Below are 17,750 nucleotides of genomic sequence, written 5' to 3'. Positions count from 1 at the left end.
CAGGCAACACACTGTGATCTTGTCTTTCTCTACAGGAGTTATTATATGCAGTTGTGTGAACATGAAAAATCTAGATTAAATCCAAGATTCTTACAGTCTAATTAAACTCTAGCTTTCCTGTCCCCTCTACACAAACTCCCAGGTTGTCTATTATTTCAACCACACCTTCATTTTCTCCTCTGTCTTGGAAGCACTTTCAATACACAGGTCTGAATTCTAACCAAGAAATAATACAAAATACCATAGTAGAATTGACAGGAAGATGCATTTGCTGGGACTCTCGTCTCCTGTGTCCAAAAACCAAATATTTAGGTGAAGAAAGCAAGCAGCACAGATTTTGATTAAGATTACCAGGCTAAAGAATTTTGACAAATGAGCATGCCATGTTACTGTGAGTTAATAATTGTCTGAAAAATTTAGCAAAATATTTTATGGAATGTACTTTCGGAAATGTTCTGATTGGGACTTCCCTGGTGGTCCAGGGGTTAAGAATCCACCTGTCAATGCAGGGAACATGGGTCCCATCCCTGGTCTGGGAAGATCCCAGATGCCACAGAGCAACTAATTCCTCACGCCACAGCTAGAGAGAACGGTCCATGCACTATGAAGAAAGATTGCGTGTGCTGCAACTAAGACCCAACAGAGCCAAAAATAAATATTTTAAAGAAAGAAATATTCTAATGTCCTGGGTTCATTTTCTTTTGAAGCATAAAGGCCTCCACGTCCTTCCACCAGGTGTCTTTGACTGTGTCAGTTCATACAGATCTGAGCGTGTATCACCTTTTAGCTGTGGCATCCATTTCAGACACTGAAATAACTGCCATCCATTTGTTCAATTGGCTTGTACTGTATGCCAAATCAGACTAGGACTTTTCTAGCACAATAACCATTGTACTCATCTGGTGTCACAACCCTAGCATCTTGCTGAGCACACTGCAGATGCTTTATGTATTTGAAACGAGATGATATTGACACATTTCAGATGGCTGAAACATTATCACAACACTATCTCCCTTTGTTATCACAAATAAACATCCATATAGGAAAGTGTGTTTTATTAGGGCCAGGACTAGTGTGAAACTCCACGAAAGTCACAACTTCCATTTCCCCAGAATTTATATATTTAATCCACGTTCCCATCCTTTCCCTATAGTGTGGTAGTTTAGTTTGCATGGCATTTCCTGAAATTTGTCCCAGTTCTTTAAAATACTTGGCACATATTCCCAGTATTTACTTTGGAATTAATGTTTCTTTACGAGCTACGAGGGCTGCATTTCATCAACCTCTCAACTGGAATTTCTGTGTCTCTTTTAGTTAGTTCTTCTCTGGTTATTTTGTCAGAACCATGCCTTTTCAATCTTGATTCCCACTAGTCCCAAAGTTGTCTTTTTCAGCCATTGATCTAACTAAATCACCCCCGCCTTACAACTTAGAAGCCACGGCTCAAGTCCAGGCTCCTTTCAGCAGAGCATATGGGACTCCTTAATTTTGGATTTCATCAATGCCAAACCCCAGCTGTGCAACTCCCCAAGGCTCACCTATTCCTTTAGGCACCTAGCGTTCTTCTACCTTGAAGCCTTGAGCCAAGCAGCACTTTATCCTCTACATCTATCCTTTCTAACACAGTAGCCAAATGTGGTTAAAGTAAACAAAAGAAAAAATTCAGTTCTTTAGTTGCACTAGGCACATTTCAAACGCTCAATAGCCACCATGGCAAGTGGCAACCATACTGGACAGTAGAGAATATTACCATCAGAGCAGAAAGGTCTAAACGACCGTGCTGTGCTAGGTGATCTCCTTTCAGGAATGAGATGTCTGCCTGTATCCTCCTATTGGTATCCTTTCTCTTTTCGGAAACTCGCAAAGCAGTTCCCTGGTATCTTCTTTGGAGGGAAGAAAGAACAGAGACAGTGAGGAAAGGAGGCATCATTTACTGAGTAGTTTCTATGTGTCTGACTCTGCGACACCATGGACTGTATAGTCCATGAAATTCTCCGGGCCAGAAAACTGGAGTCAGTAGCCTTTCCCTTCTCCAGGGGATCTTCCCAACCAGGGATTGAACCCAAGTCTCCCGCATTGCAGGCAGATTTGGGCTTCCCTGGTGGCTCAGCTAGTAAAGAATCCACCTGCAATGTGGGAGACCTGGGTTTGCTCCCTGGGTTTGGAAGATCCCCGGGAGAAAGGAAAGGCTACCCACTCCAGTATTCTGGCCCGGAGAATTCCATGGACTGTATAGTCCATGGGGTCGCAAAGAGTCGGACACAACTGAGTAACTTTCACTTCCTATGTGTCAGGCAATGTTAAAAACACTTATTTAATCCTAACAACATTCTGAGAAATACATCTGAGGAAGCACTATTTTCAAGAGCATCAGTGCAGTAAAAAAGACTTTATAATTCTTTCCATAAGAAGCAGGCAGAGCCAAAAGACACCAACAGTGTAATTAAAATATAAAAAACACTCCCTATGAGATGGTTTGTCTATGTGTTACTCACCCAGTTGTGTCCAACTCTTTGTGACCCCATGGACTGTAGCCACCAGTCTCCTCTGCTCATGGAATTCTCCAGGCAAGAATACTGGAGTAGGTTGCGATTTTCTTCTCCAGGGGATATTCTCGACCAGGGATCGAACCCAAGTATTCTGCATTGACAGGAGGGTTCTTTACCACTGAGCCACCAGAGAAGCCCTTAGACCCATATATCTAACACCTGCTGGATAACTCCACCTGGATGTCAATGGTCACCTCGAATCCAATTATGTCTAAAATTAAAGAAACCAATCTTCCTTAGGTCCTAGAACCAAACTTGTCTTCCTCTTGTACTCCTAACTAGTAAAAGGGGTATACTCAATGAAGATCACCAGCGTGCATTCAGTTGCCCAAGTCCAAAACCTCAGACTCTATGGATGTCTTCTGATCTACTTTCCAGACTGTCTGCAGATAATCTTAAAAGGTAAGTTTGATCATGGTGCTCCTTCAGTGGCACGGTTCAGGATGAAGTTCTGACTCCACAGGCTTCAGGATCAAGTTCAAACTGCTTAATGTACAAGGCCCCCTGGATCTGTCCCGTTTTCATGGCTTTCTCAACCATCTTTTTGCCCTTAAATCTCTGCTCTAGGCGTAAGTAACTACTTTCACATCTCCTAAAATTGTTAGGCTCTCTTCAGGCCTCTGCAGTGTTTTCCCTCTGCTTGGAACACTTTTCTTCTTCCTTACCTGAGGAACAACACCTCTTCCATGTCTCATTTATCTTTCAGATCTCAGTTCAGACTTCATCTTCTCCAGGAAGGCTTCTTTGACCACCTCCAGCTGTTTTAGAAATTCTTTCTCTGTGCTCTTAATCTTTTCTACGTGTCCAGGGAACAAAAGCACTCATCACACTGAAGACTTCACCGACACACCCAGCTCTGTCGTCCATAGCCTCTGAGCAGAGACTGGGTTATAGTGATATCTGCAGACCCTGAACCTATCATAGTTCGTGGTACATGTACATTTTAACCGTGGCAAGTTTACCCAAAATTTTTCTCTTAAAGTTATTTGGTTAGTATTTTCCTTCTGTCTACATGTTTAATATAAAAGTAGTTCCATTTGAGAGTGTTTAACTTCCATGGAGCATTATACAGATCCCTATTTTGTGTTTAGGGAAAATAGACCAGATAGAAGGGCTTCTCAGGTGGCATGAGCGGGAAAGAACCACCTGCCAGGAGAGGAGACATAAGAAACATGGGTTTGATTCCTGGATTGGGAAGATCCTCTGGAGGAGGGCATGGCAACCAACTCTAGTATTCTTGCCTGGAGAATCCCATGGACAGAAGAACCTGTTAGGCTACAGTTTCATGGGGTGGCTAAGCGTTGGACATGACTGAAGCAACTTAGTGTGCAGACACTCACGCAGACTGGACAGAATGGCAAATACTGGATACTCAAATATCCTGAATACTGCTAATAACTTTTCTTCTGAATGAACTGTTGCCACTGGGGAATCAGATTCAGGAGTAGTATTCACCAGTTAGTTATTGAGCCTCCCAGTTTGCATACTTACATCAGGATTGCCAGGAGAAACATCAACAACCTCATATATGTAGATGATACCATTCTAATGGCAGAAAGTGAAGACAAACTAAAGAGTCTCTTGATGAGGGTGAAAGAGGAGAGTAAAAAAGCTGGTTTGAAACTCAACATTAAAAAAACTAAGATCATGGCATCTGGTCCATCACTTCATAAAAGGGGAAAAAGTGGAAGCAGTGACAGATTTTATTTTGTTGGGCTCCAAAATCACTATGGACAATGACTGCAGCCATAAAACACCCTTGCTCTTTGGAATGAAAGCTATGACAAACCTAGACAGCATATGATAAAGCAGACACATCACTCTGCCAACAAAGGTGTGTACAGTAAAAGTTATGTTTTTTCCAATAGTCAGGTATGGATGTGAGAGTTGGACCATAAAGAAAGCTGAGTGCTCAAGAAGTGATGCTTTCAAATTGTGGTGCTAGTGAAAACTCTTCAGAGTCCCTTGGACAGCAAGAAGATCAAACCAGTCAATCCTCAAGGAAATCAACCCTGAATATTCATTGGAAGGACTGATGCTGAAGCTCCAATACTTTGGCTACCTGATGCAAAGAGCTGACTCACTGGAAAAGACCCTGATGATGGGAAAGATTGAAGACAAAATGAGAAGCGGGCAGCAGAGGTTGAGATGGTTAGATAGCATCACCGACTCAATGGGCATGAGTCTGACCAAACTCTGGGAGATAGTGAAGGACAGGGAAGCCTGGCGTGCTGCAGTCTATGAGGCTGGAAAGAGTCAGACATGACTTAGTGACTGAACAACAACAACAAGAAACCCCCAACAAAGTCAAGCATCTGGTATTTGAGCCACTAGTGTTCCAGACAACAGATTTTTCACTTGCAGACCTTTGAATTTGACTTACGATCAAACTGTTTTATGAACAGAATGTTCTGGAATTAAATGCCTTAGAATAAGTCAACTTTAACAGCAAACAGAGAATCACATTCTTGGCCAAGATTGTTTCTTTTGATGTTTTTTAGTGGAATTAATGTCCAGAAAGACCATTCCGGCTGGGTTTTTAAGTTTACAGAAAATATAATTAAAATACAAAAAACAGTACTTATATCTTTACTTATTCCCACATTCTCTCTCTGAATTTTAAAGAAAGATGTGTCCCCTAACCCATGTGTCCCCTAACTTCAGTTTTTGAGTCCTGTAATTTTCTCATGTACTGACTACACTGCTTTGTTTATCACTGATTCTTCTACCAAAAGCACTCTGGAAATGTCGCTTTTCTGCTTTCCTAGTCCTTCAACTTTTCTGACCATTTCTTCTTAGTCTCCTTTGCTGGCTTCTCTTCCTGTAACCATTCAAAAATGTTGGGTGTTTCCCATGAGTCCATCCAGATGACAAGATGGGGCTCCAGACCCATAGATATCTCAAATGCAACACGTTCAAAACTTGATTTTTCTCCTGAATTCTCAGTTTACCACTCTTTACCTATGCTCCTAAGCTAGAAACTGGTCAGACGTGTGAATGATGAGTATCATTATCACCCCTAATATTTATTGAAAGTTTATTAATATTCCAGGTACTATACCAAGAGCTTACATGCATTTTCTTATTTAATCATCCCAACCAGCCAAGAGGTAGGTATTATTAATGCAATTTTACTGGGCAGAGAGAAATAGCATGCTCAAGGTCACACAGCTGGTATGGAACTGGAGTTTAAACCCTAATTCAGTTCAGTTCAGTTCAGTCACTCAGTCGTGTCCGACTCTCCGCGACCCCATGAATCACAGCACGCCAGGCCTCCCTCTCCATCACCAACTCCCGGAGTTCAGTCAAACTCATGTCCATTGAGTCGGTGATGCCATCCAGCCATCTCATTCTCAGTCGTCCCCTTCTTCTCCCGCCCTCAACCTTTCCCAGCATCAGAGTCTTTTCCAGTGAGTCAACTCGTCGCATGAGGTGGCCAAAGTATTGCAGTTTCAGCTTTAGCATCAGTCCTTCCAATGAACACCCAGGATTGATCTCCTTACAAAGCCCATATTCTTAACTACTGTGCTATACTCATGTTGCACCTGAATCTTAGGAAAAAAAAAACCCAAAACATCAGATTTGTTGCCGTCTGCATCTCCCTGATTTTCCACCCTGATTGTAATGAGGAGAGAAGAAGGTAGGTAGCTAAAGCATATACACCGACGTCACTTGTCTGATCTCTCTGTACCACTCTCTGGAGGGTTGCTGCCGGGACTGTGAAAGGGTGCCCCAGTTCAGCTTTCATCCAGCTCTGAGAAACAGACCAAGCAGGCATGAGCACCTTTAGTTACCTATGTCTAAAGAAATGTTGTTCTGTCGCCCAGTCACGTCAGACTCTTTGTGACCCCATGGACTGCAGCTGCTGGGTCTCCCTGACCCTCACCATCTCCCAGAGTTTGCCCAAGTTCAAGTTCATTGCATTGGTGATACCATCCAGCCATCTCATCCTCTGAGGCCCTCTTCTTCTGCCTTCAACCTTTCCCAGCATCAGGGACTTTTCCAATGAGTTGTCTGTTTGCATCAGATGACAAAAATACTGGAGCTTCATCTTCAGCATCAGTCCTTCCAGTGAATATTTGGGGTTGATTTCCCTTAAGATTGACTGGTTTGATCTCCTTGCTGCCTATGGTACTTTCAGAAGTCCTCCACCACCACAGTTCGAAGGCATTAAAAGAGTAAAACAACTCAAACTGAGACAAGCTGATGGCGACCCTTTGCACTCAGGCCTCATTTTTCCAGAGTCCTCTGATTATGCTTAGGTAAGCAAGTGTACCATTTGATGAAGTGTATGCCTACAAAGTTCCAAATGCTTTCTTAAGATACTCAGGCAAACCAATAATATACATCTCTTGTAGACAAGGTTCAGTCGAGGCATCCTATGCAATGAATGCTAGTTCTTCATTCCCTGGTGATTTTTCAGGTAAAGATACTGGTTTGTTACCATCCTCTGTGGTTATGCCTCCATTGCAGATTATAGCTCCTACTCCCAAAAGGGCTCCTTACAAAGGGCTTTCCCATGAAACAGATTAGTTGATTCGCTCATCCCTTTAGTAAATATTGAGATTATGCAGATGAATAAGATCACAGTTCTGCCTTTCAGCTTATAGACTTGTGAAGAAGAGACACAGAGATAGATGAGAATGTCAGGCAGCAAATTTTATACGGATAAAGTGATGGGGGATATGTAAGACAGAACAAGTAACTCTGCCTTGGGGAGATTCTTATATTTCTAAGCGTGCACACACAACCGTAGAACTTGGTTTTCCTCTTTCTTTTATATTCTTTGTATGAAATACTTTATTATTATTATCTGTCAGTAAACAGCTAATAGAATTTATATAGAATAGCTTGTGCTCAGCCGCTTCAGTCATGTCTGACTCTTTGTGATCCCATAGACTGTACCTCGATAAGCTCCTCTGTCCATGGGATTTTCCAGGCAAGAGTACTAGAGTAGGCTGCCATATCCTCCTCCAGGGGATCTTCCCGTTCCAGGGATCAAACTAATGTTTCCTGCACTGCCAGTAGATTTTTTACCACTGAGCCTCCGGGGAAACCCCTAGAATAGCTTACTTTTATTTTATTTTGCTCAGTATTTGTGGAAGGTCTTCTAAGTATATTTGAGGAAAAGTTACTCAGTAATTACTTATAACTTCTAAATCCTAAGTTTAATGTTTTAGGGTCTATATGTCAACTGCATCTATAAAATCTGAACTGAAAATTTTTAAAATAAATGATACTTCTGCTGAAGAGTGTTTTGGTCTTTTTTCTTTTTTTTAAAGTTCTGTTAGGAAAAAAGCACAAGTTTATAAATTAAGCTCCTCTATAGTACCTCAGTTCAGTTCAGTCGCTCAGTTGTGTCTGACTCTTTGCGACCCCATGAATCACAACACGCCAGGCCTCCCTGTCCATCACCAACTCCCGGAGTTCACTCAAACTCATGTCCATCGAGTCGGTGATGCCATCCAGCCATCTCACTCTCTGTCGTCCCCTTCTCCTCCTGCCCCCAATCCTTCCCAGCATCAGAGTCTTTTCCAGTGAGTCAACTCGTCCAGTACCAGGTAAATATTTGTTGAATGAATTAAAATGTGTGTGAACACTGAATGCCAGCCATATGTTAGTTGGAGATCCACTAGGATGGCTGAGTGATCTGTTCTTCCCAGGCCACGCCAAGAATGAAGAAAACATCCTCCTTCTCATTCCACTAGAAAGTAAGCTCTTGGAGAATCTTTTTACTTTTTGGCAAATGTGGCAGAATGTATCAGCATATGTGGAAGAATGTATCAGCATATAGCATATATGTTACAACTGTTAAATAAAGTATAAGAAAGCAATAAAAAATCTAAATTAGCCTGCCTTAGAATGATTAGTAAATTCAGCCCCAGACACTAAGTAAATACAGTGATAAAGCAGTCAAGAGAAAGTGCTAGGATAATAAACTTGCTGAAGAAAAGTAATTAAAAATAGGGATATATCATACAGATACTCTGAGTCATGGACAGATTATCTACAGGACATGCCAGCACACTGAGAAAGCCGTCTTACGATTCAACTGCTCTTGCTTCCACCTGCTGGCATAGGAAAGTAATTTTTAGATTGGGCAGAAAATGTTAAGCAGCTCTCTAAAGAAACTGTATGCAAAGTTTGAACTTTCAAAGTACTCTTGAAAAGGTAACACTACACTTCCCATAAACAGCCATGTACAAAAAGGTACACCATGAACTCAGCTACAAACATACTGAATACAGAGCAGAATTATCCTAAATATGGAGATATTCCAGTGGTCTTTATTCTGAGTACTTCTAGTAGCTGATAAAGTCAAAAGCATTATCCATTTTCTCTCATTATGTCATCGCATTTTTATATTCACAAACATAGCACTTAAATTTGATGACTAAAGTGACCAGGGAAACAATAATGGTTCAATCTCTATCTTACAGTGAAAACATACTATTTGGAAACAGTGCCACATAAAATCTCAGTGTGTACAATTTCCTCTATCAACAAGGCTTTAGACCCAATTATATTATACGAAGGCTCCCTTGGGAATGAAGGATTTACTTCCAACTCTTTCTTAAAATGTTAGGGATCCATTTTTTTAAAAAATGAAAAAAGGTAATTTTATTTTAGATTTCGGAATATAATGGAAGTAAGTTCTTGTTTCCAAATTTCATTGCAAATAAATGAAAAAAGGACTCTTCAAAGTCATCTTTTCCAAGAAACAGGAATCAAAATAAAAAATGTTTGAAAGAAATGGCTTAAGGTCTTATGAAGCACTGTGCTACTAGAGATGTTTGTAATATTTCTACTTTTAATAAACAGAACTTTAAGAAAAGGTTCCAATCACTAAGTTTATATAGGATGAAACAGAAAAGTGGAAGATTCTGAAAAATAAGAAAAAGAATAGAATAATAGTCAAATTGACTTTCTTCTAGCTTCGTGTATAGGACAGTGGTTTCATAATTATAAATTTTAAATAAAGTTATTATAAATGGACATGCAAAGACTTCTTAAATCTTTTAACTGGCTTAAGAAAAGCCACCTGAGACTGTGAAGGATCTAGAATAGAGTGTTTTGTCACAAATGAAATCAAGACTTCTTCAATAATTCATTAGTAAAGGGTCTTACCACATACATGGAAAACCACAACTCAAAAAGACATTCCATTTTTATTTTTCTCTAGGAGGAGGAATAAATTGCTTCTGGCACATTTTATTGGTGTTTGGGGCACACTTTTCAGAATTGAAATCCTTAATAAATCACTCAGGAGAGAGATTTCTCTCCTCAGTACATTATTTAATATTTAGTCTTCTTTTGGGGTCATCTACACATGGGAAAACCACTAGACCATTCAGATATGACCTAAATCAAATCCCTTATGATTATACAGTGGAAGTGAGAAATAGATTTAAGGGACTAGATCTGATTGATAGAGTGCCTGATGAACTATGGACGGAGGTTCGTGACATTGTACAGGAGACAGGGACCAAGACCATCCCCATGGAAAAGAAATGCAAAAAAGCAAAATGGCTGTCTGAGGAGGCCTTACAAATAGCTGTGAAAAGAAGAGAAGTGAAAAGCAAAGGAGAAAAGGAAAGATATAAGCATCTGAATGCAGAGTTCCAAAGAATAGCAAGGAGAGATAAGAAACCCTTCCTCAGTGATCAATGCAAAGAAATAGAGGAAAACAACAGAATAGGAAAAACAAGAGAGCTCTTCAAGAAAATTAGAGATTCCAAGGGAACATTTCATGCAAAGATGGGCTCGATAAAGGACAGAAATGGTATGGACCTAACAGAAGCAGAAGATATTAAGAAGAGGTGGCAAGAATACACAGAAGAACTCTACAAAAAAGATCTTCATGACCCAGATAATCATGATGGTGTGATCACTCACCTAGAGCCAGACATCCTGGAATGTGAAGTCAAGTGGGCCTTAGAAAGCATCACTACGAACAAAGCTAGTGGAGGTGATGGAATTCCAGTTGAGCTATTTCAGATCCTGAAAGATGATGCTGAGAAAGTGCTGCAGTCAATATGCCAGCAAATTTTGAAAACTCAGCAGTGGCCACAGGACTTGAAAAGGTCAGTTTTCATTCCAATCACAAAGAAAGGCAATACCAAAGAATGCTCAAACTACCACACAATTGTAATCATCTCACACACTAGTCGGAGAAGGCAATGGCAAGCCACTCCAGTACTCTTGCCTGGAAAATCCCATGGATGGAAGAGCCTGGTGGGCTGCAGTCCGTGGGGTTGCTAGGGGTTGGACACGACTGAGTGACTTCACTTTCACACATTGGAGAAGGAAATGGCAACCCACTCCAGTGTTCTTGCCTGGAGAATCTCAGGGACGGGGGAGCCTGGTGGACTTCCATCTATGGGGTCACACAGAGTAGGACACGACTGAAGTGACTTAGCAGCAGCAGCAGCAGCACACGCTAGTAAAGTTATGCTCAAAATTCTCCAAGCCAGGCTTCAGCAATATGTGAACCGTGAACTCCCAGATGTTCAAGCAGGTTTTAGAAAAGGCAGAGGAGCCAGAGATCAAATTGCCAACATCTGCTGGATCATGGAGAAAGCAAGAGAGTTCCAGAAAAACATCTATTTCTGCTTCATTGACTATGCCAAAGCCTTTGACTGTGTGGATCACAATAAACTGTGGAAAATTCTGAAAGAGATGGGAATTCCAGACCACCTGACCTGCCTCTTGAGAAACCTGTATGCAGGTCAGGAAGCAACAGTCAGAACTGGACATGGAACAACAGACTGGTTCCAAATAGGAAAAGGAGTACGTCAAGGTTGTATATTGTCACCCTGCTTATTTAACTTATATGCAGAGTACATCGTGAGGAACGCTGGGCTGGAAGAAGCACAAGCTGGAATCAAGATTGCCGGGAGAAATATCAATAACCTCAGATATGCAGATGATACCACCTTTATGGCAGAAAGTGAAGAGGAACTAAAAAGCCTCTTGATGAAAGTGAAAGAGGAGAGTGAAAAGGTTGGCTTGAAGCTCAACATTCAGAAAACAAAGATCATGGCATCTGGTCCCATCACTTCATGGGAAATAGATGGGGAAACAGTGGAAACAGTGTCAGACTTTATTTTTTGGGCTCCAAAATCACTGCAGATGCTGATTGCAGCCATGAAATTAAAAGACGCTTGCTCCTTGGAAGGAAAGTTATGACCAACCTAGATAGTATATTAAAAAGCAGAGACATTACTTTGCCAACAAAGGTCTGTCTAGTCAAGGCTATGGTTTTTCCCGTGGTCATGTATGGATGTGAGAGTTGGACTGTGAAGAAAGCTGTTCGCCGAAGAATTGATGCTTTTGAACTGTGGTGCTGGAGAAGACTCTTGAGAGTCCCTTGGACTGCAAGGAGATCCAACCAGTCCATTCTAAAGGAGATCGATCCTGGGTGTTCATTGGAAGGACTGATGCTAAAGCTGAAACTGCAATACTTTGGCCACCTCATGCGACGAGTTGACTCACTGGAAAAGACTCTGATGCTGGGAAAGGTTGGGGGCGGGAGGAGAAGGGGATGACAGAGAATGAGATGGCTGGATGGCATCACCGACTCTATGGACATGAGTTTGAGTGAACTCCGGGAGTTGGTGATGGACAGGGAGGCCTGGCGTGCTGTGATTCATGGGGTCGCAGAGAGTCGGACACGACTGAGCGACTGAACTGAACTGAACGCATGGGTTTAGTTGAGTGAACAATGATGTCTAAATCCTCTTTCTAGGCCTGGGTAATAACTAGCCCGCTTTTCTTTTTAAAGACTGGTTCAACCACAAATGAATGTTCATTATTTTCACATGTGACAATGGTATTGTGATTATATATTTTTAAAAAAAATTTATCTCAGAGCTATATGAAATACTTATGATTAAAGTAATATTGGGCATATGTTTCAAAATAATTGGAGGATGAAGAGGTACATGAAAAGAGTTTGGCCACGAGCTGACAATTAAAAAAATTTTTTTAATTGGAGGATAATTGCTTTACAATGTTGTGTTGGTTTCTGCTGTACAACATGAATAAGTAAGTGTACCTGTATCCCCTCCCTCTTAGACTGCCCTCCCACCCCCATCCCACCCCTTCAGGTCATCACAGACCACCAAGCTGAGTTCCCTGTGTTACAGCAGCTTCCCAGTACCGACCTATTTTACACATGGCAGTGTATATATCTCACTGCCACTCTCCATTTACCCCCTCACCTCCCCCCTCACTGTGTCCACAAGTAAGCTATCTATGTCTGTGTCTGATCTCCGCCCTGCAAACGGCTTCATCACCACCACTTTTCTATCGAGATTCTATATACAATGAGCTGACAATTTTAAAGCTATCCTAATTTCATGACTTTTAGTTATGACTGAAAATTTACACACTAAAAAGTAAAAAAAAAAAAAAATAGTTGCTATTCTAAACTCAGACACGTCATTTGAAAAACATGATAACATTAAAAAACCCACACAAGCTGACAAGCAGATTAAAAGGGATAATAAATGGAGTAAACCCCAAGAGAAAATTAAAGTACACATACGAAGAAACTAGAGGGACTTCCCAGGTGGCACAATGGTAAAGAATCTGCCTGCCAACGTGGGAGATGCAAGAAATGCGGCTATAATCCTTGGGTGGGGAAGATTCCCTGGAGAAGGAAATGGCAACCTGCTTCAGTATTCTTGCTTGGAAAATTCCACGGACAGAGGAGCTTGGTGGAATATAGTCCATGGGACCACAGAGAGTCAGACAGGACTGAGTGACTACGCATACACACACACACAAGAAACTAAAGCGCAAAATATATTTGACCAGTAAATGAAGATTCATAAATTTACAGTTGGAAGGGGCCTATAAAATCAGGTGGTTTAAATTCTTGAATTCAGAACAAAGCTCAGTGATATTAAGTCAGAAGTAATCATTGCAGATATAGTGAATGTTACATTCAGTTCAGTTCAGTCGCTCAGTCGTGTCCGACTCTCTGGGACCCCATGAATCACAGCACGCCAGGCCTCCCTGTCCATCACCAACTCCCGGAGTTCACTCAAACTCATGTCCATCGAGTCGGTGATGCCATCCAGCCATCTCATTCTCTGTCGTCCCCGTCTCCTCCCACCCCCAATCCCTCCTAGCATCAGACTCTTTTCCGGTATAAATGGATTATTAGGGAAGCTTCAAAGTGATACCGCCTTCTCGTGTATCTTCAACTTAAGGCTGACAACCTGGAGCACGAGTATTAGATGGCTGGCTTGCTACATCATCGAGTTAATGAATAAGCCTCTACTTGCTGTTTGGCCACTACCATCAATAAAAACAACGTCAAAAACATTTACACAGCAGGCACTCTTTACATATACAAACTCATTTAATCTTTGAACAACACTGTGACAGAGATTCTATTATCTTCATTTTTAGAAATGAAACTGAGGCACAGAGAGGTCAAATCACTTATCTAAGATCACTCATCCAAGGTAACTCCAGCGTCAATGCTGTTAAATACGTATCAGCAATCACACCAATCACTCTGACAATTGGGCCAGTCTCTTCAAGTTACCCATAGTTATCAAACTAACACCCATTACTTTTCTTGATTCCCTCCTGTCCTAATTGAGATAGGCAGAGACATAATCAGAGGACATGGTCCATGTGGCTCTGTGTTGACCTGTGCCATGTTCCAATTATCTTGTTGGTCTGGTCCTTCTTCTAGGGGGAATTCAAATGTCATTTACTTTTGTGAAAGTGAAAGTCATTCAGTCGTGTCCGACTCTTTGCGACCCCATGGATTATGCAATCCACGGAATTCTCCAGGCCAGAATACTGGAGTGGGTAGCCTTTCCCTTCTCCAGGGAATCTTCCCAACCCAGGGATTGAACCCTTGACAGACTATGTGAGAAAGGAAAATAACAAAGATACCTTGTATTTAAGTTACTTCAAGATGATAAAAATGATTTAAAATTCTTAGACTGTCTGTACATCAAAAGTGAAAGTTGCTCAGTTTTGTCCAACTCTTTTCAACCCCATGGACTAAACAGTCCGTGGAATCCTCCAGGTCAGAATCCTGGAGTGTATAGTTGTTTCCTTCTCCAGGGGATCTTCCCAACCCTTTAAAGCTACTCTTTAAAGCAGAGAAGAGAGTTTCCTCACCAATAAAATATAAAAATATATTTTATATTTTATAAAATTAAAAATATATTTTATATTTTATAAAATATAAAAAAATGTTAAAACATTTCCTAAAAAGATGAAAGATGAATTGCCAACCTTAGGTTCTTGAGATTTGGAAGTCACACTGAAAGGAAAGGAAAGCACCTACTTGAATATAATTTGAAGTCATTTATGTACTTATGAAGTCTCTAATTGTATCCATTCACTGTGCTGTTTTTTTAATCCATTATCTTATTTAGTCATTATTCTACAGACGAAGAAACCAAGGCAGAGAAAGGTTGAGTTAGTCCTACCAGAGTCACACAGAAAAGTAAGCAGCAGATCTGGGATGTGAACTAGGAAATCTCATTCCAGAGTCTGAAATCTTAACCATCAATATTTACTAAGCTGCCTCTTTCAACCTAAAACAATTATTTTGTGTAAGCCAAGCTGCTGCTTACCAATAGAATAATAGAGTTTCGGAACTGGAGGTCACCTAGACTCAATCTTTCTATAGCAGCCCCACAAGCCTTGGTGAAATGAGGGTGAGGGGAGAGAGAGTCTAAGATGACCATGTTGGTTCTGCCTGGATATGAGTGATAGCTAGAGAGTTTGGGAAAAGTAGAGTTCCTTTCCTTTTCTTTTTTGGAGGAGAGTGAGAAGGTTGGGGACATGGGAGGTACACTGACACTCAATTTTAGACATACTGAGTTAGTAATGCGGGTGAGATATCTATACAGAGATGTGGAGTGTGCATTTGGAGCTCAGGGGAAAGTGACCACAGAGCTAGCTGCTGAAGATAAAAGACGAATAAGGCCTCAAGGACCTTACTGGCTAATCTGGCAGAAAAACATATTAGAATGAATTACTGCCAGATTAGCCAGTAAGGTCCTTGAGGCCTTATTCATCTTTTATCTTCAGCAGCTAGCTCTGTGGTCACTTTCCCCTGAGCTCCAAATCCGGAGAAGGCAATGGCAAGCCACTCCAGTACTCTTGCCTAGAAAATCCCATGGATGGAGCAGCCTGGTAGGCTGAAGTCCGTGGGGTCGCTAAGGGTCGGACACGACTGAGGGACTTCACTTTCACTTTTCACTTTCACACACTGGAGAAGGAAATGGCAACCCACTCCAGTGTTCTTGCCTGGAGAGTCCCAGGGACGGGGGAGCCTGGTGGGCTTCTGTCTTTGGGGTCACACAGAGTCGTACATGACTGAAGTGACTTAGCAGCAGCAGCATATACTCATTGATCAGACGAGTATCAGGCACAGATAACAACAATATAGTAAAAATGAAATTATAGAATTACATACAAGATGGACAGAAAACCAATACTCAACTCAGATTGGGGAGTCAGAGCAAGCTTCTTGGGGAGGGGGCATGAGTAGGAATTATCCACAAAAGGATGGGATGGCGCTTGTGAAGAAACATAGAATAGAGAATAGAGCAAGCCTAGAATAGAGAATAGGATTAGCAAAGGCCCATTTTCAATCACTGGTTTAGCATATTACAAGAATTACAATCCATTTAGAAGTTAGAAATGAGAACTAGAAATGAGGTTGGAGAAGTTGATAGGCAAGATTCCACGGGTTCATTTATGTCATGCTGGAGACCTTAAACTTTGTATCAAAGGCAATGGGAAGCCTTGAGTGGGAAGGTAAGATCTTTTTTAATTTTATTTTTTATTGAAGTATAGTTGATTTGCAATTATGTGTTAGTTTCTGGTATATAGTAACATTATTCAGTTGCATATATATTCTTTTTCATTATGGTGTATTACAGAATATTGAAGATATTAATATTCAATATTAATATTGAAGATATAGTTCCCTGTGCTATACAACAGGACCTTGTTGGTTATCCATTCTATATAAGAGCTTGCATCTGCTAATCCCAAACTCCCATTCCTTCCCTCTCCCACACCCCTCCGTCTTGGCAATCACAAGTCTGTTCTCCACGTCTGTGAGTCTGTCTCTGCTTTGTAGATAAGTTCATTTGTGTCATATTTTAGATTTCACATATAAGTGATACCACATGGTATTTGTCTCTTTCTGAGTTACTTCACTTAGTATGAAGGTTGGACCTCTAGGTCCATCCATGTAGCTGCATATGGTATTATTTCATTCTTTTTATGGCTGAGTAATGTTCCATTCGGAGAAGGCAATGGCACCCCACTCCAGTATTCTTGCCTGGAAAATCCCATGGACGGAGGAGCCTGGTAGGCTGCAGTCCATGGGGTTGCAAGAGTCGGACATGACCGAGCGCCTTCAATTTCACTTTCCACTTTCATGCATTGGAGAAGGAAATGGCAACCCACTCCAGTGTTCTTGCCTGTAGAATCCCAGGGACGGGGGAGCCTGGTGGGCTGCTGTCTATGGGGTCGCACAGAGTTGGACATGACTGAAGCGACTTAGCAGTAGCAGCAGCAGCAGAGCAACGTTCCACTGTATATATGTAACACATCTTTTTTGTATCCATTCATCTGTTGATGGACATTTAGAGATGAATGGATAAAAAAAGATGTGTACATACACACAAAGATGTGCATATACAATGGAATTATTACTCAGGTTGTTTCCATGTCCTGGTTATTGTAAACAGTGCTGCTATGAACACAAGTGTGCAAGTATAAGACCTGTATTTTAGCTAGGAACTCTATCAGCTGTGGGAACTGTGAAAGGTCCATTTTAGGAGGCAAAGGAGAACCAGTTAGGAGGCTTCAATTCAGATAAACAACTAAGTTAAAGTGGTAGTAGCAGAGGAAAAGCAAACAGTGGGTCCAAGAAACATTCAAGAGGTAAAACTGGCAGGACTTTGTGAAAGACAGGATATCATAGTTCCTAGTTTAGGTGGGTTTGGAGGGGACAGTAGCAAATGAACACAGCAAATTTACCCTTGAAAACAGAAAATACAAGGTCAGGTTTGGGGAAACATTACTAGGTAAACTTCAGAAATGTTGACAAATTTTAAGTGCCTGTGAGATACGCCAGGGTGTTAAAGCATGGTGATCTGGCAATTGGATATATGAACCTAAAGGCAAGGAGAGGGGTTCAGG

At 41.2% G+C, this 17,750-nt stretch overlaps 1 protein-coding gene across 3 annotated transcripts in view; it reads right to left on the bottom strand.

Annotated features, from left to right (window-relative positions):
• The window catches only part of NLN (neurolysin), a 106,072-nt gene that overhangs the window by 74,057 nt on the left and 14,265 nt on the right, over nucleotides 1-17,750 (bottom strand). The window contains exon 2 of one of the 3 annotated variants that reach the window (XM_055421971.2): nucleotides 1,751-1,883. The exons of the other annotated variants lie outside the window; for them this stretch is intronic. The gene's annotated coding sequence lies outside the window, so the exon portion shown is untranslated. The remainder of the gene's footprint in view (nucleotides 1-1,750; nucleotides 1,884-17,750) is intronic. 3 annotated transcript variants of the gene reach the window in all.

The sequence above is a fragment of the Moschus berezovskii genome, chromosome 18 (genome assembly GCF_049115385.1).
Source record: "Moschus berezovskii isolate FMDL1 chromosome 18, NW_MosBer_1.0, whole genome shotgun sequence".
Lineage (NCBI taxonomy): Eukaryota > Metazoa > Chordata > Mammalia > Artiodactyla > Moschidae > Moschus > Moschus berezovskii.
The sequence above is the reverse complement of the archived record's forward strand: the minus strand, read 5'-3'. Positions and strand labels throughout refer to the sequence as shown.